The sequence below is a fragment of the Harpia harpyja genome, chromosome W (assembly GCF_026419915.1).
Source record: "Harpia harpyja isolate bHarHar1 chromosome W, bHarHar1 primary haplotype, whole genome shotgun sequence".
In the NCBI taxonomy this organism is placed as follows: Eukaryota; Metazoa; Chordata; class Aves; order Accipitriformes; family Accipitridae; genus Harpia; species Harpia harpyja.
The window spans coordinates 8,699,381-8,727,080 of NC_068968.1; the positions used below are offsets into that span (position 1 = coordinate 8,699,381).

Consider the following 27,700-nt stretch of genomic DNA (forward strand, 5'->3'; position numbering starts at 1 on the left):
GTCATCATCAACACCTTGTAGCCCCATGACCCTAGAGGAGCAGAGAATCACTGGTGATATGGGACATTAAGGGGAAACAGGACGAGGAAAGGAAATTAAAGAGCATTGTCCTGGTGGCAGCATGCAGAATGAAGTGTGTTCAGGGAAGGAATAGAAGTGAAGCAGGTTGCATTCTAAGGAAAGGCATATGTGGGGAAGGGTAGAGGTCTATGAGGAACATTGCTGGAGGGAAAGGTTGGCACAAGGCAGCTGGTAATGCACATGCTGGTTGTGCATGTGCTGAGTTCAGCAGGCCAAGTGTATACAGCAGTTACAGAAAACGTTCAGCTTTGCCAATGAGGGCAGTACAGCTGCTGCCACAGTCTCACCTACTTTAAATGGCAGCAGTCAACAAACACTCCATCCATCAGCGGCTCTTCACTGCTATTTTCTGATGGAAAAAGGAGTGGAAAAGGTGACAAGCAGTGAGCACAAAGGATAACTTCCTGTTCACTATAAACTGCTTCCAAGTAGCAGGAAGCAAGCAGGGTGGAAAAGCAAAGCAAACCACTGAACAGAGATCCCTGCACAAAACCCCCCTTTATCTTAGTCGCTAATCGGATGTGACGTCAGGATGCCGGTGAGCATGATCCACGCGGGAGACAGATATGATGATATGACCACACCCCCTCTTCTCTCCTCCCTTCCACTCGGGTTTCGGCCTGGCGGTTGCTATCCCTTTGAACAATCAGCCACCACTACAGGTTCTCTCCCTGCCTGCTCCAATGTAGTGTGATCTTACATCCATGGATAGTCCATTATCATACTACCGCCACTTTGCTTGTTGGGGATAGAATGCGCCCTCGCATGCCCTTAGCGAGGTGGAGGAGTTAATACGTCCCTTCCAACCTTCTTTTTTTTCCCCCCTTGAGGAAACGGATCCCCCTCCCCTCTGGCTCTATAAGCTGTCCGTCATACGGAAGGCCCTGCCTCTTCCGGGTCTCTTCGGCTGGGCCACTGCCTCCTCCTCTCTTGCTTGCTCTCTCTCTTTTGTGAGTTATAGCAACTGTTGCTTTGTGAATCAAGCGCCATAGTCACCGTAGTCCTGGTGACTGTTACTCATCAACAACAACCGCTCTTCCGCTGCTTTCCATCTCCTTCCTCATCGTCACCTACAACAGCCACCGCTAGCAAGAACAACAACACAGCTTTCCACGGTTCAGGTGAATGTAACTGTTCTGTACAGGCTTGCAATCCCGCCTTTCTATCCCTTTCTTCTCCTCCCCCTCCACCCCAACCTTTACCTCGTCTCTCCTTGCAGTATCCAGGCTGGGACTGCTCCGTTGGGCTTCACTATTGATTGAGGGGGAGGGGGGAGGGAGAAGCCTCTAGCGCTTTCTCTTCCTCAGCCTTTCTTCCCTTCCATTTTATAATATGGGAAGAGACATCATTTCCAAAGGGGAAAAAATAATGTAAATTGCCCTGTGGTTGTTTATTATGAAGGGTATTTTTTTTTTTTTATTGGAAGTTGTTATCTGACGTACTGCAGTACTTGTAATGTTCCAAAGTATCTTGTATATCAATAGGGAAGGCCAGCTGGTAACACAGCAGAGGGATTAGAGATCCTTTAAAACTGTCTTGAAGGTGTGATTAGTAGTTAATAGTAGAGGTTGAAGGGCTAATTGGTACTATATAAAATCCTTCAGCGCAATTAGCTATCATTTCCATAAACCAAGCTATCTGGTTGCAAGTGTAATTTAATTTTATAATTTAATTTTATGGCTATACTTCCAAATTCCCATCTTTCTGTTCTCATTAACTAACACTTTCATTTTATTTTAAAAGCATATTTGTTCTACATGGAATATTTGATTGTATTATTTTTCATGCACTGATTCAGAGCCTTTTTGAATTCTCCAGCTCGTACTACTTGTAGAATTTAACCTGCTAGTATAGAAACCACTAAGTTTTCAGTAAAGTCAAAGGAGTTGTGCATATTTAGAGCACACAACGCTGTGCATTTATCTTACTTTCTTAGAAACACACTTGTTTCTGAAGAGCTAAAGAAGTCTTTAAATGTATAGTTCCATAGGAATAAGAACCATCTACCTGGGTATGTTTTCTTAATTAAGGTGGTCCAACCATGCTATGTTGTTGATCCATATGGTTTCCTGTTGTCATTCAGCTTCTGTATCAAGTTGTATTATCTCAGTAGATGTTCTAAAAAAGTTTCATAGTCTATTAACCCTAGCTTATACTGTGTTAGGAAGTGCACCTCTTCTTACAAAAAATGTACATGCTATCTTTTTTATGAATGTAGTGTCTCTGCTACCTAATAAAAGTGCTATGTAGAAAAACAATGACAGAATGTATCTACTGTGGGTTTTAACCTATTTTTAAATTAATTTAAAAGAAGAAAAACACTGATACCATGTAACTATCTAGTTACACTAGCCAGTGTTTTTTTCACTGATTCTTAACATAAATCCCATGTGTATTTCCTGTATAATTGCTTTACTTGGATTTACTCTAGTTGCTCTCTCTAAGTGCCATGATGAAATGTTTAGTTGCCTCTTACACCCACCCATACTTACATGGCACAAAACAGGGATATTTTTATCTTCAGTGATTCCTTTTTGTTTTGTTTTATCACATTATCAGTCCTTTTGAATTAAAACTAATTTTGAGCTAACTATAATATTGTATTAGGAAAATAATGATTAATTTTTTAGAATTACTGTTTACTAACATGCAGATACAAGCCTGTGAAATGGAAGACAAAATGCTAGATTTTTAATGGGATATTTGGAATTCAGATAATGGGGGAAGCTAAAGAACATCCTTGGAACGTTTTGCTCATTTTGTTTCTAGATAAGAAGTTAAACTAAATGTCAGTCTTTAAATCTTTTTTGTGTCAACATTTTCTTTGCTTTTGCAATTTATGTTTTATTCCTACTTTGCTTTTTTATTATTGCTGATAGTTTTGTCAGTTCATGTACATTTTATAATTCTGTTTTTTGTATTTGCTGGCACTCAGTTTCAATCTTTATTAATCTCCTCAATATGGTTCCTTTTTGCTGAATTGTTTCCTGTCCACTGTTCTTTCCTTTTCCTTGTTAGATACTTTGCTTCCACATGGTTTAATGTTTCACAGTTTACTTGAGGTAGTGGGATGTGGCATGGCTGGGAAGCATTGTATATCAGACATCTCTGAAGTGTATCCAGCTGAGCTGCAGGGATAGCCTACAGTTACTCTTTTGTTAATCTGTTTTCTTTTGGGGTGTAAATGTTACCTGCTTCATCTCAGTATACACAAAATTGACATTTAAAATTTATTTTGAAGAAGACTCCTTCAGCCAATTGCAAATGACTAGAAAGAACACTTATTCAGCAGTTCAGGATCTATTTTTCACACCAGCAACCTGAAGATTGGTTAAAACATCTTCAAACATATTGTGAAAATAATCATGTTGAGGAATTTGCCTTTATGTCAAGTAGGAGAATCTGAGAAAGTTTTTAAATTTTTTTTTTTAGATAATTTAGAAATTATCTATAAGTGTGCTTGGTTGACATCTGCTTAGATTTTTGGAGAACATATTAAAGCCTGCCCACTTTGTGATATAATAGTGCTTCTGTGCCTGGCTTGACATCTCTGTTGGTGTGATAACCCTTTACCACTTTAAACTTACCATAAAAAAAAATCAGGGATTTACTAAAAAAAAAAAAAAAAAAAATAAAAAGCTACTCCAATAGTAAGTTTTAGTATCTGTGTTAAAATGTGTATATATATGTTATATATTTTATATATATGTATCTATGTATACATTTAAATACAGGTGATTGAGCTTTTTTTTTTTTAACATGCCCTATTCTTGGAATTGCAGAGAAATTAATTTTCCTGAAAGTTCTGGGTGATTAACACTATGTCCAGCTGGAAAAAGAATAAATTTAGTAAAGATACACCAAAATGAAAACATATTTATGCTGGAAAATGTTCAAAAAACTTAAGTGTAGATGGCAATATCCATTTCACTTCAGGTAGATCTTTATTGTGTACATGTGAAACAGCTGTTTAGAGAGAATGAGCATCTGCATATGTGTCAAAGCCTGCTCTACATACTTGCATCAAGTACTTAAAAGTTTGATGCTGAGAAGGAGGGAGAAGGAATTCAAGTGGAAAAGACTAAAGGGAACATTGAACTTGGACAATTTGTACTGTAGAAGCATGCTAGTCTCACAGATGAGGGAGATAGATACTCCATAATAGTGGAGAGGGGAGTGCTGGTTTAATCTCAGTAGGGTCTGTTTCTGGTTGAATTTCTTCATGTGAGGAATACTTATTCAACCAAGCTGTCTCACCAAACTTAACAGATTGAGGTTCTATCCTGTTTTATATAAACAAACCTATATGTCTGCAGAAGTTTCATTTACTTTAGTTACATTCAAGGGACTATCTTATGGTACTAATAAAGGGTTACTTATGGAACAATTGAAGTTGGACAGCATTGCAACTGCTCTTTGCTAAAGTCCCTCCTGTCTCTAGTATATCCTTGAGCAACACAGATGAAAATACTTGCTCTCAGTAGAAACTAGATCTAACAAAAATCAAGACTGTAAAATGTAGTTCAGATAATCATTAGCTAGTTTTTAAGTACAACTATTTTTACAGTATAATGTATCTAGATGTCTTTAACTGTAGCTGTGTAGATATAATAATTTTTGACTGTTTTCCAAGCTGTTTTCCATCACTTTTGAGATCACAAACAATAGGGTAGCTTTTAATGTTGCAGTGATCTGTCCTTGAAAGTAATTAAAAGTAGCAATTACTGTACTTATTAAGTCTCTATATTTATCTTTTTGCCTGTGTTGATGGAAATGGGTGCTTGATTCTGGACTCCGAGTTGCTACTGTGTTCTTTACAAGGCTAAATCCTAAAAGTGCAGGAGATCATAAAATCATAGAATGGTTTGGGTTGGAAGGGACCTTCAAAGATCATCTAGTTCCAACCCCCCTGCCATGAGCAGGGATACCTTCCACTAGACCAGGTTGCTCAAAGCCCCATCCAACCTGGCCTTGAACACTTCCAGGGATGGGGCATCCAGAACTTCTCTGAGCAACCTGTTCCAGTGCCTCCTCATCCTGATGAGGCAACCTCTCTTTATGGTTTGTCTTATAAGCCCATTATCCTAATGTAGGCAAAAAAAAAAAAGGTTTGGTTTTGCTTTAGAAAAAACATTGCAAGCTTATGAATTCTGGAGAAGAAACAAAATACCAGTTACAAAACAGATCTCAATCATGAATTCTCTCTTAGGAAGAAATTTGCTTCCCCCCCCGACTTTTTGCTTTCAAAGCAGTCTTCATTTTGTTATTCTTTTTTGAGGTCCCTGTAGAACCTCGACTAAGTAGTACGAAATGTTTTGAGGTGCGCAAACTGGGTATTGTATAGACTAGTTATCTTAGCCTTTCTGTTAACTTTTGAGACATCTTTTTATTCTTGTGTTCCTAAGGAAATAGTTTCTGTGATGCTGCCCTCCATCTTATTTGAAAGAGGGGTAGAGGTTTCAAAAACACAGATTTCATCAGAATAATTATCTGGGGAAAGGTAAGACTAAATTTATGCTACTATTGAAGAAAAGGCAGTCAGTGCTCAGATGTTATATATTCCATTTGGCAATAGACATCTAGCCAATCAGCAAACATCCATACCCTATACTCCATCTATTGCAATATGGATTCATTTAAAGAGCAAAAGGTATAAGCCATATTTCCTATAGGTGTCATTAATCGTGCTACTATAGAACAACTTATAGGACAAAAGCCATATCGTTCACTTCTATGTGCCATTTCTTAGCCCTTCTCCAGTGGATTTGCTAAAATGAAACACTGATCCTGTAGAGGTATTTGTAGATATCTAATTTGGCCTGCAGAATCTTTATGATTGAAAAGAATGAGCAAAACCAGAAGAACACAGTTTGACAAAACCATCTTAGAATCAACTTGAAGATCCATTGGGCATATGTAGATATAAAAAGTAAATACAAAGCATCATGCTGCCATTTTTAAGGTGTTTTTTTAGGTTGTTAATTTATGGTCCAAAATATAGAGCTTGATATCTTGTTCTTTGGGAGCGTAAAATAAAGTATCTCTACAGAGCATGTTGTGCAGCTGTTTTAGCTGTTGAAACATTAACTTTGAGGTTTCTTGGTGTTTAAGATTTTTAATTGTCCTCCTAAATGACAAATTAGAGGAAAACTTTGTTGTTTGCTTTCAGTTAGAATGCAGTGAGGATAATATGTACTGCTTTAGTTTTTCTGCTTTAATATTTATTAAATATTTGCTTGTGTGTACAAGCAAAGTAAAATAAGGAATTCATTCACTACCTCCCATCTGCAGGCAGATGTTTAGCCATCTCCAGGAAAGCAGGGCTCCACCACACGTAACAGTTACTTGGGAAGACAAACATCATAACTCTGAATGTCCCCCCTTCCTCCTCCTTCCCCCCAGCTTTTATTGCTGAATGTGACGTCATATGGTATGGAATATCCCTTTGGTCAGTTGGGGTCAGCTGTGTCCCCTCCCAACTTCTTGAGCACCCCCAGTCTACTTGCTGGTAGGGCAGCATGAGAAGCAGAAAAGGCCTTGACGCTGCATAAGCGCTCTTCAACAGTAGCTAAAATATGGATGTGTTATCAACACTGTTTTGGTCACAAATCCAAAACACAGAAGAAAATCAATTCTATCCCAGCCAAAAACCAGTGCAATTGTTAAAATCTGTTAGTATAACCCTTTTAAAAAAAGATATCTGGAGGTGTGTGGTGGCTATTTGAGAAGAGTTTTAAGCTATTTAAGCAAATTGGTCAGAAACATATAAGGAGGCCTACAGATTTATTAATGCTTCTTAACCTGAAAGCACCACATACCTTTTAGGTTGCACAGCAACTGACTCCTAGCAACAGTAGTAGATTGAATTTCTAAGAGTGACCATGTCGGATGTAATAATAAAGCAAGAGTACAAACAGTTGTCATGTTTTTCTTTTCATAATAAACTAGTTTGAATTTAAGGAACTTTTTGTCCCTCAAAAATAGGAAGCCCCTTGTAAAACAAAGGTACTTCAGAATGTTTCTGGTACCAAAGCTAATAAAGCTGTTTAGAATGAGAGGGGCTGTCATGTTTTGGGGTGTGTGGGTGTTTTTTTTGCTAATTTCCTTTTTTTTTTTTTTGCTAATTTCCTTTTTTTTTTTTTGCTAATTTCCTTTTTTTTTAGCATAGTATTATGAGACAAAACAGAAAATAAAGAATCATTAAATGGAGCATTAAGTAAGACATTTAATGCTTGCTTAAGGCGATTTGTAAATTTCAACTTCTCCTGTAAATTAATCCATTGTAGGACTTACTAAAAGTCACCAGCTAAACAAGTAAACAAACAAATGTTGAAGGAATCAAAATTCTTTTACTTTGTGGTATAAGTCAAACTAATGGAGTTAGAAAGAGACCTCCCCTGAAGAGGTTATTCCATAACTGCCTACTGTAAGGGTTCTTGTGTCTGTGTGAAGCTTGCAGTATCAGATAATCTCATTTAGAACATAAAAATTGTCTAAAATATACACAGTCAGTGTTTCATTATTTTTATTTTTCTGTTGTCTTCTCTTGGTTCAGATAACAAATATTCTGAGGCAATTTTTCTAACTTTTTTGGAGATGAATGTTGATATAAAATCCTATATTGATTTTTATTTTTTAAATTTTATTTGCTAAACATGAGAAAATTGGCTATTTTAAATCAAACTCTAACCTTTTTCAAAAAGGTTTGTGAAATTCTTGTGAAGATTTGTATAAAACTGACTGACGGACAAATTTACTCTGTCATACCAGTCTGTCAGTATTTTACCTTTTCAAATCCTTTGTGTTAAAGGTATGAAAAAGGTAGAAAATATGTGGGTAGGTAGGTGGTATGGAGATGGAATGAGACACAGAAATTATGTCATAAATAGTAAAATGCATTACTTTGTACAGCTACATTCAAGTTTAAAATTTCTCACCTGGTTGACTGACTTAAGAACTAGAACATTGTTGTTTGTTTGGGTTTTTTTAAATGCTAGTAAAATCTAAGTCTAAATTAGATTAATACCCTTGTTCATTTCTTGTGTCTGCTTTTAGAACAGTTAAAGTGTAGTTCTGCTAAAGCCCAAAAACTATAGTAAAAAGCCCAATTTAGTTCTTTGTGACATGTTATATTTCATTAAAATAGCGCTATTTTTTCTGAATAGCAGACAGCTGTCCTAACAGCTTAAAACATACCGTTTCAATTAATAAAAGCGATAGTTCTACCTTCATAGTGTAGAACAAGAACATTGTATGGAAATATAAGCTACTTTAATATTACTCATTTGACTTGGGATGTTTTAGTGTTGCATTCTGAAAAGGTCTTTGTTAAATGGGTCTCTTGAGTCAGAGTATGTGAATAGTACCTTCCAGCTCAAATAGTCCATTTCAGAATGTGTTCTTCTGTGATATCACTAACATTAGAATTCTAACTGCAAAGCATATTAGTAGTTGAAGATGATGTATTCAGTAAAACAAATGTTTATGTTTATATTTGAATAATATTTATGTGGCATATTTTTCTAAACTGGGGACTTAAAAAGCATTTATAAAGCATATTTGAAGCAGGTATTTAGGTCTGTATCTTTAGGGAAGTTGTTAAGCAAGCACTTAGTTTTAAGCATGTGGATTCAATTAATTTGTGGGAGTTAAGCACTTGTATGAACAACCTTCTGAATTAGTATGATGTCATTAGACTATCAATTCAGTTATTTTTGCAATAAGGAGGTATTAGTGTAGTAAACTAGCAACTACCACTAAAACTGGATTGTTTAGAGGAAAGATGATGAAGCAAAGACAGAAGAGAGAAGATCTGAGACTCAGAAATTGAAGGTTTGCGATTTGGAGGTTAAAATCTGATTTTTTTTTTTCTTTAATTTTTTTTTTTGAGTAATAGAAAGTAAGTAGAAAGCAGAAATTTAAAAAAGACAAACTATAGAAAATACCTTTTATAATGTAGCTGTTCATATACATAGCCCATAATTTTTTAAAGGTGTTTTTACTATATAAGCAACAAACAACTTTTACTTGTAGTAGTGACCTTTTCAGAGGAGATTTGGGAATTTTCATGTCTTCCCTTATAAAAATTGATGGTAAGTATGTATTCTCAAATCATGTAGATTACTTTGAGTTTCTGTAAAGATTTCATTTATTTTTCAGAACAGTCTTCATTATCTTCATACAGCTCCCCCCTCCGCCTTCTCCCAAGTAGCTGATTTATCATATATTGTATATATACTTATCTTCTTATAGGCTATCTTCTTCTAGAATAGCCATTCTCTAATACAACTCTTATAAGACAAACCTGATTAACTGGGTTTGCAGGTTAATGTTTCCACTGTATCCAGAACTAACTTATGATGACTGCTCTATGAATGTTTAACTAAATTACATTGTGGTGAGTTGACCTTGGCCAAATGCCCACCCAGCTGCTCTTTCACTCCCCCTCCTCAACAGGACAGGGGGAGAAAATAAGATGGAATAGCTTGTGTGTCAGGATAAAGACAGGGAGATCACTTACCAGTTGCCATCATGGGCAAAACAGACTTGACTTGGGGAAAATTAATTTAATATACCATCAATTAAAAAATAGATTTGGATGGTGAGAAACAAAGACAAAAAATAAAACACCTCCTCCCCTCCCCCCTTTTCCCAGGCTCAAATATACTGCTTCATTCCCAACTCCTCTATCTCCTCCCCCCTGCCCTAGTGGTGCAGGGGGGGTGGGGAATGGAGGGTTGCAGTCAGTTCGTAACAGTTCCTCTCTGCTCCTTCCTCCTCACACTTTTCTTGTGCTCCAGCATGGGCCCTTCCCATGGGCTACAATCCTTTCAGGAAAGGACTGATGTTGTGGGTTAACCCCAGTAGGCAGCTAAGTACCACAGAGTCGCTCACTCACTACCCTCACAGTGGGATGAGGGAGAAAATTAGAAAAAGTGAGAAAACTTGTGGGTTAAGATAAAGCCAACTTAATGGGTAAGGCAAAGCTGCACATGCAAGCAAAGCAAAACGAGGAATTCATTTGCTACTTCCTGTTGGCAGACAGATGTTTAGCCATTTCCAGGAAAACAGGGCCTCAGCATGGATAATGGTTACTTGAGAAGATAAACACCATAACTCTGAACGCCCGCCCCCCCCCCTTTCCCCGCAGCTTTTATTGCTGAGCACAACATCCTATAGTATGGAATATTCCTTTGGTCAGTTGGGGTCAGCTGTCCTGGCTGTGTCCCCTCCCAACTTCTTGTGCACCCCCAGCCTACTTGCTGGCGGAGCAGTGTGAGAAACAGAGAAGGCCTTGATGCTGTGTGAGCACTGTTCAGCAATAGCTAAAACACCAGCATGTTATCAACACTGTTTTAGTCACAAATCCAAAGCACAGCACTATACAAGTTGCTATGAAGAAAATTAACTCCATCCCAGCCAAAACCAGCACAAGCATGTCCCCCCCATGGGCTGCAGTTCCTGCCCGAAAATCTGCTTCTGCATGGGCTCCTCTCCGTGGGCCGCAGTTCTTGCCAAGAGCCTGCTCCAGCATGGGCTTTCCATGGGCTGTGGCTTTCTTCAGGGCATATCCACCTGTTCTGGCATGGTCTTCACCACAGGCTGCAGGGGAATCTCTGCTCTGGCGCACCTCCTCCCCCTCCTCTTTCACTGACCTTGGTGGCTGCAGGGTTGTTTCTCACACTTCCCCCCCCTCCTCTCTCTCTCACTCTGCTGCGCAGCGATTTTACCCTTTCTTAAATATGTTATCACAGAGGGAGGCGCTACCAGCTTTGCTGATTGGCTCAGCTTTGACCAGTGGTGTTCTTGCCGGAACCACCTCTGTTGGGCACAGGGGCAGCCCCTGATCTTTCTTCACAAAGGCCACCTGTGCAACCCCCTGTGGTCTGAACACTAATGGAGTCTGACAACATGTTATAAAACAAAGCTTTATTGACACAGTAAGAAAGATGAGCAGTGATGCACACATACGGCGACTCACCCAATCACCGTTAGCAAACACAGGATCATAACCGATGCCATGGCTCCGGCAGACTGCCAGGTACACTTGATGGCCGGGTCATCTGGCAGCAACTGCCAATTGTGCAAATGCCTTTTGAGCGTGGGTAAAGAGCTGCGCCTCCCCTTGGCTTCACCAATGGTAGTGTGATTTGAGAGAATCATACTTTACAGGAATGTGGGCAGCATCCTGCCTGTGCTGCCGATATTGGTCAAGGGGCAGGGTGTCAGGAAGCAGGGTGTCACCCCCCCAACTACCAAAACCTTGCCATGTAAATCCAGTACTTATGTTCTGTTTTAAACTGCGGGGTTTTTAAATGTAATGAGGATATTTCATTACTTCATATTCCCTCAATAGAGGGCTCGTGATAGCAATTCATCTAAAAGAATGCCTTGCATGTCATAAAGCTTTATTTTATGACATAAAAGCAAAATGAAAGGTGGAGATTTAAGACAATGTCTAAAAACAGATAAGAAGAACCAACTATATGTAGAGTCATGTGCTTGTTTTTTTTTAATTTTTGGTATTGTGTCTGTAGTGGGTTAACCTTGGCTGGCTCAGACCCCCATCCAGCCATTCTCTCACTCCCCCTCCTCAACAGGATGGAGGAGAAAATAAGAAGAAAAAGCTTGTGGGTCAAGATAAAGACAAGGAGATTGACTTGGGGAAAATTTAAGTTAATTTATTGCCAATCAAAATTGATTTGGATAGAGAGAAACAAAGACAAAACAACACCTTTCCCCCACCCCACCCCCTTTTTCCCAGGCTCAGCTTCACTCCTTCATTCCCAACTCCCCTGTTGTGTTGTGTCCCCCCTGGTCTGCCCCCCTCCCCCAGCAGTACAAGGAGGGGTGGAGAATGGGGGGGTTATGGTAAGTAATAACAGTTCCTCCCTGCCACCCCTTCTTCCTCACACTTCTCCCCTGCTCCAGCATGGGTCCTCTCCATGGGCTGCAGTTCCTGTCAGGAGAATCTACTCCAGTGTGGGCTTTCCACAGGCTGCAGCTTCCTTCAGGGCATATCCACTTGCTCAGGCATGGGGTCCTCCATGGTCTCTAGTGTGGATACCTGCTCCACCATGGTCTCTTCCATGGGCTGCAGGGGCATATCTGCTTTGGTGCCTGGAGTACCTCCTCCCCCTCCTTCTCTAATATTGACATTTGCAGTGTTGTTTCTCATGCCTTTTTTCCTCACTCCTTCCACTGCCTATGCATCCTTTTGCCCTTTCTTAAATATATTATCACATAGGTGTCACTAGCTTTGCTGATTGGTACAGCTTTGGCCAGTGGTTGGTCCATTCCAGCTGGAATTGGCTCTGTCTGGCCCAGGGCAGCCCCTTACCTCTTCTCACAGATGCCAAAACCATGCAGCCCATCGTGCTACTAAAACCTTGCCACGTAAACCCAATACAGCGTCCCATGACAAAACTGCTAGTGTAAAGCTAAATGATATTACAGAATGCTTAAAAAAATACTATATTTTGTGTGTGAAGGTGTCGTGGTTTAAGCCCAGCTGGCAACAGGGCACCACGAGGCCACTGGCTCACTTCTCCCCCCCTGCAGTGGGATGGGGAGGAGAAAATATAAAGAAAGACTCATGGGTTGACACATGGACAGGGAGGGATCACTCACCAATTATGCTCATGGGCAAAAACCAGACTCAACTTGGGGGAAAAAACAAAATCAATTTAATTTACTACAAATCAAATCAAAACAAGGAAAATGGGAAGTAAAACCAAATCTTAAAAACACCTTCCCCCCACCCCTCCCTCCTTCCCAGGCTCAACTCCACTCCCAGTTTTCTCTACCTCCTACCCTGAGCGGTGCAGGGGGACGGGAATGGGGGTTGCGGTCAGTTCATCCCATGTTGTCTCTGTCACTCCTTCCACCTCAGGGGGAGGACTCCTCACTCTTCCCCTGCTCCAGTGTGGGGTCCCTCCCATGGGAGACAGTTCTCCACGAACTCCAACGTGAGTCCTTCCCACGGGTTGCAGTTCTTCATGAGCTGCTCCAGCATGGGTCCTTTCCGCAGGCTGCAGTCCTTCAGGCACAGACTGCTCCAGCGCGAGCTTTCCCATGGAGTCGCAGCCTTCTTTGGGCGTGGGGTCCTCCATGGGCTGCAGAGGGACAGCCTGCTGTCTTGCCATGGGCTGCAGGGGCATCACCTCCTCCGGCGCACCTCCTCCCCCTCCTTCTTCACTGACCTTGGTGTCTGCATAGGTGTTCCTCTCACATTCCACTCCTCTCTCCACTGCAGGTTTCCCCTTCTTAAATATGTTATCGCAGAGGCACTACCACTGCCACTGATTGGGTTGGCCTTGGCCAGAGGCGGGTCCGACTTGCAGCCAGGGAAGCTTCTAGCAGCTTCTCACAGGAGCCACCCCTGTAGCCCCCTCCCCCGCTACCAAAATCCCGCTACCCAAACCCAAAACAGAAGGAAATTTAAAATGCTAAAGGTTTATCAGTAAAAATCTACGTTGGCACTAATGTAGCTCTGTGAATGAATACAAGATGATTTTCTGGGGCTCACCTGCTATTTCTATACTACTGCAGCATGTATGATAGCCTCCTTGAATGCATTCACCATACACTGTATTCACTCTGGGATCATATACTGTGTTTATGACACAATTATCTGCTAAACAGAGCAAAGAACGTGAATGAGCTGTTTTTATGTTGATGAAATATTGAGGGCCCAATTTTATGGACCTGTATCACGTAAATCCATAGTACTTTAATATCTTTCTCTACTTTTATATAGTTGTGAATTGAAACTTGGGCATAACTTGCAGAGTTTCAGTAGCAGGGGGGCTGTAGTGGTGACGTGTGGGAGGAGGCCATGAACTGCCCTGTGCCAGTCACGGCCAATTCCAGACAGCTCCGAAACTGATGGAAACAACCCATCCTGTGCCAAAGCTTCAGCCAAACAGAGGAGCATGTGGTGCTCCTGCTCAAATCATAGAATAATTTAGGTTGGAAAAGACCTTTAAGATCATTGAGTCCAACCGTTAACATAACACTGCCAAATCCACCACTAAACCATGTCCCTAAGTGCCACAGCTACACGTCTTTTAAATACCTCCAGGGATGGTGACTCAACCACTTCCCTGGGCAGCCTGTTCCAATGCTTGACAACCCTTTCAGTGAAGAAATTTTTCCTAATATCCAATCTAAACCTCCCCTGGTGCAACTTGAGGCCATTTCCTCTTGTCCTATCGCTTGCTACTTGGGAAAAGAGACCAACACCCACCTTACTACAACCCCCTTTCAGGTAGTTGTAGAGAGCGATAAGGTCTCCCCTGAGCCTCCTTTTCTCCAGACTAAACAACCCCAGTTCCTTCAGCTGCTCCTCATAGGACTTGTTCTCTAGACCCTTCACCAGCTTTGTTGCTCTTCTTTGGACACGCTCCAGCACCTCAGTGTCTTTCTTGTAGTGAGGGGCCCAAAACTGAACACAGTACTCGAGGTGCGGCCTCACCAGTGCCGAGTACAGGGGGAAGATCATTTCCTTAGTCCTGCTGGCCACGCTATTTCTGATACGAATCTTCCACTTCCTTTACTGGGGGTCATGAAGATGATCAGAGGGCTGGAGCACCTCTCCTATGAAGATAAGCTGAGAGTTGGGGTGGTTGAGTCTGGAGAAGAGAAGGCTCTGGGGAGACCTTATAGCAGCCTTCCAGTACCTAAAAAGGGTCTACAAGAAAGCCAGAGAGAGACTTTTTACAAGGGCATGTAGTGATAGGACGGGGGGTAATGGCTTTAAACTGAAAGAGGGTAGATTTAGATTAGATGTAAGGAAGAAGTTCTTCACTGTGAGGGTGGTAAGGACAGGTCGCCCAGAGAGGTTGTGGATGCCCCATTCCTGGAAGTGTTCAAGGCCAGGTTGGATGGGGCTTTGAGCAACCTGGTCTAGTGGAAGGTGTCCCTGCCCATGGCAGGGGGGTTGGAACTAGATGACCTTTAGAGGTCCCTTCCAACTGAAACCATGCTATGATTCTACTGGTATTTAGTTAAATTGAACAGGAGCTTGAACAGGGAAGACATTTATTGGAAAAATAAATTTTGTATAGAAGAAAAACTGGTGCTGTGTGGAAGCAGATATCAGGGAGGAATAGGACCATTAGACTGACTTTGAATAGAGGAGGGAGATTTGAGAGACTTGAGTTCTGATAAATACATACCTTAGGTGAAAGTGGAAAAAGAAGAAAGGGAGAACATGATCGAAATCTTCAGAATAAGGGTAGGAGAAGGAGGGTATGAGAAATGTTAATTCTATGTAGTATAGAGGGATTATTGCCAAATATAGTCATTCTTTGTTTTTGACTAATATGTTACAAAATAATTTCTTTTTAAAAATGAAACTTCCTTCAAATTTCTTCCTTCAAAACTGGGTTGTTTTTCCTTTCCTTTTTCCGTTTTTCCTTTCCTTTTTCCGTTTTTCCTTTCCTTTTTCCGTTTTTCCTTTCCTTTTTCCGTTTTTCCTTTCCTTTTTCCGTTTTTCCTTTTTTGAGATCGTCATGATGTGCATTAGTGTATTTTGTATGGTTATCTCTTGTGTTTCTCACTTTTCTTTTGAATGGAAAGAAAGTCCAGAAATGAGGGTGTTAATCTGGAGACCTACACGCAGTTCCCTGCTGTGTTACAGATTGTGTGTGTGGTCTGGTCTGGAGCAAATTATTTGGGCTCAGATAATCAAAGATATTTAGGGACCTAATTCCTCTTAGCTACTCTTTGGTTGCATTTTTTAAGTATATGAAAGTGTGCAGTGTTTTTTTCTTTGTTAATACCCTTTATATGATTTCATATTCTGGTTCATCCTCTGGTATATACATTGGTCAATTTAAAAGGAAAATGACCGGTATTCATATGCTTTTTGTCACATCATCTCTCCTTTCTCCAACACTTGCAGGGGGAAAAGGGTTTTGAGTTTTGTTAGGAAACTCACATTTGAAGAAAATAGATTGTTCATACTAAATTGACCATGTTCTAGTCAACAATAAATGAAGGATATTAAGTTGATGATTAAAGTCCTTTAGAGTGGATCAGTCTCCAAGAAAAGTTTTGGAACTCAGATGTCAATGTCTTCATCTTTACCTTCAATTCATAGTGACCCTTAACATTATCAAACAATGCAAGAAAAGAAGTTTTAAACTTCATTGTGAAAACATGTTGATTGTATCATCATGTTTAGCACTACGGCCTAGATTTGGTGTGATGTATTAAACCTGTATTGCATTTTTAGTACAATTCACCTTTTTCCATTGTGGAGATTATGTCCCACTATTCAATAACTGGAATTGTATCACCATGGAAAGGTAAGTCCTAAAGATAGTGCACGAAGATTATTTGGTATATTTTAACCCTATTCTTCTATTCATATCCCTCCCTCATTTTGGGGACCTTTCTCAGAAGAGCCTGCTTAAAAAGATTTGCTTAAGAAGTTCAGAGGAATAAACTTGATTCTAGTTGTTTTCTGATCACTAAGAGGGATGGTGGACTGCAGCTCCTTGTTGTGGTTTAAGCCCAGCTGGCAACAGGGCACCACGAGGCCACTGGCTCACTTCTCCCCCCCTGCAGTGGGATGGGGAGGAGAAAATATAGCGAAAGGCTCATGGGTCAAGACAAGGACAGGGAGGGATCACTCACCAATTATGCTCATGGGCAAAACAGACTTGGGGAAAAAACCCAAAATCAAATTAATTTGTTAGCAATCAAGTCAGAGCAGGATAATGAGAAATAAAACCAAATCTTAAAACACCTTCCCCCCACCCCTCCCTTCTTCCTGAGCTCAACTCCACTCCCAATTTTCTCTACCTCCTCCCCCCCAGCAGCATAGGGGGGATGGGGAATGGGGGTTGCGGTCAGTTTATCACACATTGTCTCTGCTGCTCCTTCCTCCTCAGGGGGAGGACTCCTCACACTCTTCCCCTGCTCCAGTGTGGGGTCCCTCCCATGGGAGGCAGTTCTCCATGAACTTCTCCAATGTGAGTCCTTCCCATGGGCTGCAGTTCTTCACGAACTGCTCCAGTGTGAGTCCCTTCCACGGGGTGCAGTCCTTCAGGCACAGACTGCTCCAGCGTGGGCTTTCCCACAGAGTCACGGCCTTCTTCGGGTGCAGTCATCTGCTCTGGTGTGGGGTCCTCCATGGGCTGCAGGTGGGCATCTACTCCACCATTAACCTCCATGGGCTGCAGAGGGACAGCCTGCCATTTTACCATGGGCTGCAGGGGAATCACCTCCTCCGGCACATCTCCTCCCCCTCCTTCTTCACTGACCTTGGTGTCTGCATAGGTGTTCCTCTCACATTCCAATCCCCCTACTCACTGGGGGTTCCCCTTCTTAAATATGTTATCCCAGAGGTGCTACCACTGTCGCTGATTGGGTTGGCCTTGGCCAGAGGCGGGTCCGACTTGCAGCTGGGGAAGCTTCTAGCAGCTTCTCACAGGAGCCATCCCTGTAGCTCCTCCCCCTTTACCCTACCCTGCCACGAAAACCCAATACACTCCTCTTGAGACAATAAAGTTCTTTTACAAGAAGTTTGATTTCTGTATATTGACTATAGTCAAGTCTGTCTTTTTTCTTAAATTGGTTCAGAGGAAAAAGATGCATGCTACCATATGCCTGTCAGAACTTTACAGCTCTGAGGTGTGCACTTCCTATTTGTAGAAGAGAACAATTAGTGCAAGACCCACCTTCTTGTCTTTCTACTTCTCTGTGTGCATTTACAAAGTGTCTGTCACTTGCAGTATGTATTTGTGTGAGCCGACACAGGCAGGACGCAGGAACAACCACAAAACCACAGCTAAAATGCAGAGAGTAAATTTATTTTCGTTACCTCACCAACCAGGGGATCCCCAAAGCAGCACCCAGGCAGAGGCAAACAAGTGGGGACGCAGGCACCGCGGAGCTTGGTCCCTGCTTGAGGATCTCCGAACCTGCTGTTTTCGCCTGTATATCAGGGATTCATGCAGGCATAGTTTACCACTGTGCTTTGATCTTTCCCACAGCAGGGCAGGAATCTCAAGCATGTTTGATAGGGTGCCTCTGAGTCTATCACAGGCCTGTGTTATCTGAACACAGATGTTCTACTTGTCAAGCACACAAGACTAAACAACGATTAGTATGATATATCTGTTTTTCTACACCTCAGCTGCAAGTCACTTGAGCGTGTTTACAATCCTCCTCGCCAATCTTCCATTATTTTCCCACATTCCACCCCCTCGCTCAAGAGACCACTTCCGCTGGGGCTTGCAAAGCTGGAGGTGTTCATTTGGGCTTGTGGGTTTAGCACAGAGTAATTTACAGAGGTACGCAATAAACACATATAGAAAAAGGAATAAACATATCCCTACAATAATGCTTTGAATTAGGTGTCCCACTCATCCTGTCGGGGAATTAAACCACTCAACCAGCCAGGCACCACCAGTAGATTGTTTCATATGATGCATTAAGTCCTGGAGTTGTTGAGTGTCGTCCTCTACACTGGCTGATTCATCAGTTATGTTGAAGCAACACATGCCTTCAAAATCGAAGCAGCGTTTATGGTGTCGAAGGAGGAAATAGTCCACCGCCAATCGATTTTGTAATGTTCATTGGCATACAGCCGTTACCTACTCAGAAAAATAGCAATGAGAAACATTAATATCAAAATCACTTAGCATAGTATAATTCTGTACTACAGCTACTGGGTTGGCACACCAATGAAGCATGTTGTCAAGAGATCTGCAGCTGTTAATCTTCCCTCAGTACAAAAGGCAGATGAGTTAGTTACAGTAGAGGCTAACCAAATCCAAGTATTTACATGTTGATCTTGCAGAAATGTATCCAGGGCATGTGCTTGTAGTATAAGACTACAAAGCACATCGAGCCAACCCGTGATAGGGGAGGAAAACAGGAGTATCATCTCCTTCCAGTAACACATATGCCATTGCTCCAACTCCTTCAGCTAATATCACTCCAGGTTTGATAACCTGATGTGGGGTAATTGCCCACACAGATTGGAGAGCTATGGCTTGTGCTTTTTCAGATTGAACTTCAATTCGATGTTGGGTTCGTGACGCCAACAACACGGTTCCAATGCTATCTCCTCCTAGATTAGGCACAGGTATTCATCAAAGATACCTGAAATACAAGAACTCGAGAATCTGATATCAATAGAGGATGTAAAATAAGAGGAGAAGTTGGGGTACAGAACCATATGGCATTCTCAGGGGTTATTATATGAACTTTCACGTCTAGGCTAATAGGTCACGGTCCCACCACACAATCCATCGATGTAAACAATTCCATTTCCCCTGTAGTTAATATTTTGGGAGAGATACCATCTGGAAGAATTTCAATCCTCACCATGTTTTGTACTGGAGGTGTTGTAATACGATCATAGGGTATTTGATTATGAATATTCTGGCAGTTTAACAAAAAACCTGCTTTAGTAAGATGTGAACTCCAATGTTGTAAAGGTTTAGTACTGGTTAGCTTTTTTAATTGTTCCTTCAACATTCCATGCATTCTTTCAATCAAGCCATTAGCTTGGGGATGGTAGGCAATGTGGAATATCCAATCTATCCCTATCCCTTGAGCCCAATCTTGGACATTATGTCCACTAAAGTGTGTTCCCTGGTCACTTTGTATTTGGTGAGTTCTGTATTGATGAATGAGTTGTTCTAGTGTTTCAATTGTGCTATGTTGATTAGCATATTTGGTGGGTTTAGCAAAAAACAGTCCTGACACTGTATCCACAGCAGTGAATACATATTGCCACCCCCTCAACAGGAGCAGAGGGCCAAGGTAATTGACCTGCTAAGTATTCAAGGCCCATTGACTGCGTTTATCTTTCCCCATGGCCTATGTAATGCCCTTAAATGTAGCTGCATACAAATAGTACAATTATGTGCACGTTTTATAAATACGTAATGGCAGAGGGGTTTGATTGTGAGCAATGTTCCGTGTGCGCACAGTAGAAGCTGATTGATGTCCACAAGCTATATGCGCATTTATAGCTTGAACATGTGCTCTGGCGGAGGTCATATTATCTACTTCCCTATTATTTTGTGACTCGAAGTGAATCATCTTTTTGATGAGCTGAGACATGCCTTACTTTTAAAGGATACCTTTGTACATATTGCCAGATTTGTTGCCATATATCTGCCCCCATATAGGGTATCTTTGTATATGCTAATCTTCTTGGGCCCAGTGGGGTAACCACATTGTGAGGCTTTTGTATACAACCCAACTGTCAGTGTATAATTAATGTGCCTTCCCTTCCAGGATAGCAAGAGATGCTGCAATCAATTCAGCCCACTGACTGTACACCTGTTTGCCATAATATAATTCCTGGAAGTGGAGCGTATGCAACTGCTCTCCACTGTCTTTGTCCAGTTGCCCTGTATGTTGCGCTTCCATCTGTAAACCAGGCATCTTTTTTGTGCTCTTCTATTAACTCGTCATAAGGGGGAGCCTCCTCCACAAGAGATGTAGGGATATCTCCAAGGGGAAGAGTTTCCCCTAGTGTGGGCATATGATTAAATGATAGAGTTCCTAGAAGAGTAGCGTGTGGAGTGGTGACGTGGTTTTCCCGATAGAAATTGTTGCTGTAAATAATGTTTCCATTTCCAATATGTGGCTGCCTGAGCTACCCCTGCATGGGCCCTAATGGAATCATCAGTAACCCACTCATGAATATGTACGGGTGTGTGTACAGTCACGCTATCTTGGCCTGTGATTCTTTCAGTTTCTTGTAGTGCCCAAACTACAGCTAAAATTTGTTTTTCCATTGGGGTATAATGTATAGTGGAACCTTGTAATGCCTTGGACCAAAATCCTACAGGTTCTTTCTGATTTTTTGTCCCAGTCACCTGCCACAATCCCCACGAGACTATATCATCTAGAATTGTTACTTCTAATTCAAAAGGATATCCTCACCTAGGAGTGTATAATTGCACATGCTTGATCAAAGCATTCTTGCAGGCATCAAAGACTTCTTGTTGCTTGGTCCACTGCCAAACAGCCTTCTTCCTAGTTCATTTCTGCAGAGGGCACATTAATACCACCAGATGTTAGATAAAAGTTCTACAATACCCTAAAAGTCCCAAGAAGTTCTGTAACTGTTTTACTGTGGTTGTACAGGAAATCGTTGGACTGTTTGCTGTACCTTATTTGGTATTTCTCTAATCTGTCCATGCCAAACTATTCCCCAAAATTGTACAGTAGTACTAGGGCCCTGTATTTTCTTTGAATTAATTACCCAGCTTCGGTCCTGTAAATGTGCTTTCAGCGATTCCACAGCTACTTCGGTTTCTTGTTGTGACTCTGCCATAATCAATAGATCATCAATATAATGGTAAACAGTAACAGTACCCGACCATAGCGCTACATCAGCTGCTATCATTTGGTGGCAAATGGAGGGACTGTGTTTGTATCCCTGAGGCAATACTTGGAAAGTATATTGCTTTTGTTGCCAGATAAAGGCAAACTGGTCTTGACTTTCTGAAGCAATGGCTATCGAAAAGAAAGCATTAGCAAGATCTATCACCGCTTTCCAGGGTTGTAAAGTTTTGCTATTTTTTTTCTGTAAGACTGTATTGGGTTTGCATGGCAAGGTTTTGGTAGCGGGGGGGGTACAGGGGTGGCTTCTGTAAGAAGCTGCTAGAAGCTTCCCCTGTGTCCGACAGAGCCAATGCCAGCCAGCTCCAAGATGGACCCGCTGCTGGCCAAAGCCAAGCCAATCAGCAACGGTGGTAGCACCTCTGTGATAACATATTTAAGAAGGGGAAAAAAGTTGCAGCGGGCACAGAAATGGCAGCTGGAGAGAGGAGTGAGAATATGTGAGAGAAACAATCGTGCAGACACCAAGGTCAGTGAAGAAGGAGGGGGAGGAGATGCTCCAGGCACCAGAGCAGAGATTCCCCTGCAGCCTGTGGTGAAGACCATGGTGAGGCAGGCTGTCCCCCTGCAGCCCATGGAGGTCCACAGTGGAGCAGATATCCACCTGCAGCCCATGGAGGACCCCACGCCGGAGCAGGTGGGTGCCCAAAGGAAGCTGTGACCCCATGGGAAGCCCGCGCTGGAGCAGGCTCCTGGCAGGACCTGCAGATCTGTGGAGAGAGGAGCCCACGGAGCAGGTTTTCTGGCAGGACTTGTGACCCCGCGGGGGACCCACGCTGGAGCAGTGTGCTCCTGAAGGACTGCACCCTGTGGAAAGGACCCATGCTGGAGCAGTTCGTGAAGAACTGCAGCCCATGGGAAGGACCCACATTGGAGAAGTTCGTGGAGGACTGTCTCCCATGGGAGGGACCCCACGCTGGAGCAGGGGAAGAGTGTGATGAGTCCTCCCCGTGAGGAGGAAGGAGCAGCAGAGATGACGTGTGATGAACTGACCGCAACCCCTATTCCTCATCCCCCTGTGCCACTCGGGGGGAGGAGGTAGAGAATTCGGGAGTGAAGTTGTGCCTGGGAAGAAGGGAGGGGTGGGGGGAAGGTGTTTTAAGATTTGGTTTTATTTCTCATTATCCTGCTCTGATTTGATTGGCAATGAATTAATTTTCCCCAAGCTGAGTCTGTTTTGCCCGTGATGGTAATTGGCAAGTGATCTGTCCCTGTCCTTATCTCGACCCACAAGCCTTTCATCATATTTTCTCTCTCCTGTCCAGCTGAGGAGGGGAGTGATAGAACAGCTTTGGTGGGCACCTGGCGTCCAGCCAGGGTCAAACCACCACAAAGAGTAATCATGTCTGGTACTGTAACTGCAAGTGGCGGCGTGACCTTATTCAGTTCTTTGTAACCTATAGTCATTCTCCAAATGCCATCTGGTTTTCGAACCGGCCAAATAGGATTATTAAAAGCAGTCATAGTTTCCTTGATTCCCACTTGTTGAAGTGCCTGAATGGTTTGAGTAATTTCCTCCTCCCCCTCCCGGAATACGATATTGCTTTAGAGTTACCACCTTGATAGACACGGGTAATGTGACGGAAAAGGACTTAACTGCAAGGTTCAAGCAAACGACTTGAACTTCACTCACAGACTTAACTGCAAGGTTCAAGCAAATGATTTATTTGAACTTCACTTACAGACTTAACACGCCCCTATTGCAGGTGTTACAGATACAGTGGAGGAATGCACTATTGCAATTTTTTAAGGCAAGAGTAGTACATTATTACAACCACAAGCGATTCACAGACAACCACAAGCACACATGTGTTCACAAACTTAAAGCATAAACAATATTCACTTACCCCTCCAGGTAAGGGCTCTCAATCCCAGGGAAGTTACCTTGACCGGCGTCCCGATCAAGGCGGGGGGGAAGAGTTTCCTTCACAAGCCAACTGTATAGTTGGAGAAGTGACTCCCCCATTTCCAACCTGAATCTTAGAGTTTTTATCCCCTGACTTGTGGAATGGTGTGTATGACTCTCTCTGAGTGGATTATGATATGTGCCTAAATGGATTATGTATATCTGAGTGGAGTTTCCCCTTATCTTTCCTTTGTTGGTCTGTGCTTGTTTGAATACACAAGGCTGTCATTTGAAACTGAAGCTGAAACCCTCCAGGTTTTGGGGTTTTTTTACTTTGCTTCCTCAGGCAACTGAATAGTGGTTGGATTGAGACTCAGGGCATACTATTTGTTAAGGGATTTCAAGGCTCAGTTCAGGTTTTGGTTCTTTGAATGGCACAGCTACCGCCCTGTTTAGTTTAGGGTTTATCAGACAACCCAGGGCTAAGCTGTCTACACAGCTCCCCCGTGAGTCATCTCTGCAGAGAGACAGGGCCTCAAGGCAATCCAAGGCTGGGTCCCTTTTGTAACCCCCCATGAGTCGCCTGTGTGCACTAGACATGGTGAAACTCCTTTGTGAACTATGAGCCGGACAATCCACACAACGGGCAGCACAACAGCATCCCACTTTGGGAATCCATGCAAGATGGTTATAGATCAAATGGCAAATCCCGCTTGCAAAGTTCCAAAGCAGAAGCGACTATTTAAAGTTTCAACTGTTCGACCTGCCAACACATCAATACCCAAGATATATTTTTTAATTGGGGCAATTAACACCACTGTGGTAAATGGTGTGGCATTTCCTATTGTTAAGGTAACTTCACCTTGGAGGACAGGGGTCAGATTTCCCCCCCAATCCACAGATCTGTGATGTGGTTTCTTTATTATCAGTATCACTATGTAATACAGTAACCTCAGCTCCAGTATCCACCAGAGCTAATAGATGTAAAATCTCCCCAGACCACCACTCTACAGTTAAAGGAACATAAGGGCGTGGGTCCCCGTCATGGTAAGAGGCTACAGTGGTGGCATTTTTGGGGGACCTCCCAAACCTTCATTTCTGCTGTTTTGGCATTTTCCAGGTAGTGCCTTGCGTTAAGGTGGCAGACAGGGCGGAGGGTGGGCGCAGAGTTGGCAGCGGGGCCAGGGGCAGTTGGCTTTTTTGCGTAAGCACTAACTTTTGCCATTGGCGAAACATTTCTGATGTTGTGATCCCATCTATTTCCGATCGTGGAATACTGACTTGTACAAGATCATTCCACATTTGTTTCCTTATCACCCGTGATTTAACTCCTTTCGGTTTTGCCAGCTTGCTTTATTCACCACCTGAACAGATGGTCCCGAAGTTATAGCCCCAATTTCCCTCAAGGTATCTGCTAGGGCACCTACATTACCCATAGCATTTGTCACTGCTGGTATAATCAAGGGTTTTAGTGAGGCAGGCACTCCTCTCGAAAGCTGCATTTTGATACTTCTTGTTACTGCTACCCTGTCTGGATTGTATCCCAAAACCAACGCCATCTTGTGTTGGGCTTGCCATCCCCATCTGCCACACCAAATTAATATTAATACCTTATTCCTCTGTACATCACTTCCCAAGGGATGACACTAATTCGACAGGTTCTGCATGTGCTGTTAAAACTGCTGCACGCAACCATTGATACAACATAGGTGCAACAATATCTCGCCCATCAGGACCTCTGATATTTTGCAGCTGAGCATATCCTCGTTGTATCTGATCATCATTGGCTATAGGGCTTAATAAATCTTTTTCACCCATTAATAAATGGATAGATGCAGCTCCACTATCCCAAGCTTGCAAAATCCATGCCAGTATGCCTTCCCCACTCTTTTGCTGATAGATCTCTAAAAATTCCCTTAACTCTTTCGGAGTGTAAGTATGCGTGATCTGCACTCCCCTGTCTGCCTGTTCCTGCTGCCCCATCATTTGTATGAGGGGTCGTGCTTCCACCACCTCCCTGCCTTTTAAGTCCAGATCAAATTCAAACTCAGTCTCAAGTCTGAGGATTCACTCCAAATATTTCCATCCCATTCCTCAGGATCCCATGAAGGTTCTGTGGTGAGAGCATGAACTTGGGAAATTGAAACCTTACTTTTTCCATATCTGTCCCTTCGTTTATTAGCGATACGTGCTACCAATCACTCTACATTATCTTGCAGCCCATGGCACCGCTCTGCTTGAATAGTAATTACTTCTCGCGCAATCGCCTTTTTCATCTTGTAAAGTCCCAACTTCCTTTTCCCATTCTCTCATTTTACTCCATAATGCAACAACTTCACGGTCAAGAGGTCAAAGACTGGTAATAAGCAACCATTCCAATCTCCCCGCTAACTTGTGAGAAGAATCCGATGCTGCTTTCCATGGCAACCCGTGCATAGCCATTTCAATTGTCTGGGGGGTAACCACCACCCCGTCATCTATTTCAGGCCATGCTTCTGGCGCAGCCAGTGTAGCCAAGAAAGTGGCCACGGGGGTCCAGCACTCAGTACTGGGCCATCCTGGAATACGGGGAGACACTCTTGCGGCTTCCCCAGTCCCTGACTTTTTTGCCAGCCATGGCATGGCTGTTCCTGGATCCTGCTGACTTCACCAAATGTGTGAGCCGACACAGGCACGACGCAGGAACAACCACAAAACCACAGTGTCATGGTTTAACCCCAGCCAGCAACTAAGCACCACGCAGCCGCTCACTCACTCCCCCCCCACCCAGTGGGATGGGGGAGAAAATCAGGAAAAGAAGTAAAACTCATGGGTTGAGATAAGAACGGTTTAATAGAACAGAAAAGAAGAAACTAATAATGATAATGATAACACTAATAAAATGACAACAGCAATAATAAAAGGATTGGAATGTACAAATGATGCGCAGTGCAATTGCTCACCACCCACCAATCGACACCCAGTTAGTCCCCGAGCGGCGATTCCCCTGCCCCCACTCCCCCCCAGTTTCTATACTAGATGTGACATCACATGGTATGGAATACCCCATTGGCCACTTTGGGTCAGCTGCCCTGGCTCTGTCCTGTGCCCCTCCAGCTTTCTCGCTGGCTGGGCATGAGAAGCTGAAAAATCCTTGACATTAGTCTAAACACTACTGAGCAACAACTGAAAACATCAGTGTTATCAACATTCTTCGCATACTGAACTCAAAACATAGCACTGTACCAGCTACTAGGAAGACAGTTAACTCTATCCCAGCTGAAACCAGGGGACACAGCTAAAATGCAAAGAGTAAATTTATTTTCGTTATCTCACCAACCAGGGGATCCCCAAAGCAGCACCCGGGCAGAGGCACACAGGCACCATGGAGCTCGGTCCCTGCTTGAGGATCTCCGAACCTGCTGTTTTCGCCTGTATATCAGGGATTCATGCAGGCATAGTTTACCACTGTGCTTTGATCTTTCCCACAGCAGGGCAGGAATCTCAAGCATGTTTGATAGGGTGCCTCTGAGTCTATCACAGGCCTGTGTTATCTGAACACAGATGTTCTACTTGTCAAGCACACAAGACTAAACAACGATTAGTATGATATATCTGTTTTTCTACACCTCAGCTGCAAGTCACTTGAGCGTGTTTACAATCCTCCTCGCCAATCTTCCATTATTTTCCCACAGTATTTGAGGGTTTATGTACCCTGGTTTGGATGAATGGGTCATAGAAGTTGCATGGCAGACATCCCTGCCAAATTCAAACAATACTTACCTTAAATTGGTTCTCATAATGAAATATACTTATCTCTCAGTGGCAGTTATAGAATATTAGTCTAAAAAAAAACCCCAAACCAACAAGGTTCTGCATAACCATTAGAGATTATAGCATCAGATACTTCAGGATGATTTAGGTTTATTTCATAGAATGGTTTGGGTTGGTTTGGGTTGGAAGGGACCTTTAAAGATCATCTAGTCCAACCCCCCTGCACTGAGCCCCCCTGGTTCCAAACCTTAGAGGTTGACCTTGGGTCTCTCCAGGTGTTTTCTGCCAGAGGCTCCAGGTGAGTCCATGCTCCCTGGCTGCCATGTAGAGCACTGGTCCCCAAACTACTTTTCATTGCGCACCCCTATCAGTAAAAAATTTTTGAGCATGCACCCCCAATATATGTGTATTTATTTATTTATAAATTACATACATGTATTACTGTGCTAATATATTATGTACATTATAAAACATACATTGGACCCAGCGAGGGTCCAATAAATTGTCTAAGAGATATCGTAGAAAAGTTTGCACAGAGGGGAGTTCTCAGAGAGAGAGGCTCCATTTGGGGTAAAAAGCAAGTCATTTTTATATCCCTGCATTGAGTTTGCGTGGCAAGGTTTTGGTAGTGGGGGGGGG

General features: G+C 42.6%; 1 protein-coding gene across 4 annotated transcripts in view; it reads left to right on the top strand.

The window, feature by feature from the left end:
• The first annotated feature begins 944 nt into the window (after positions 1-944).
• The window catches only part of LOC128136075 (transcription factor RFX3-like), a 172,175-nt gene continuing 145,419 nt past the window's right edge, over positions 945-27,700 (top strand). The window contains exon 1 of one of the 4 annotated variants that reach the window (XM_052775164.1): positions 945-1,202. The gene's annotated coding sequence lies outside the window, so the exon portion shown is untranslated. The remainder of the gene's footprint in view (positions 1,203-27,700) is intronic. The other 3 variants (XM_052775162.1, XM_052775165.1, XM_052775166.1) reach the window with 3 other exon arrangements.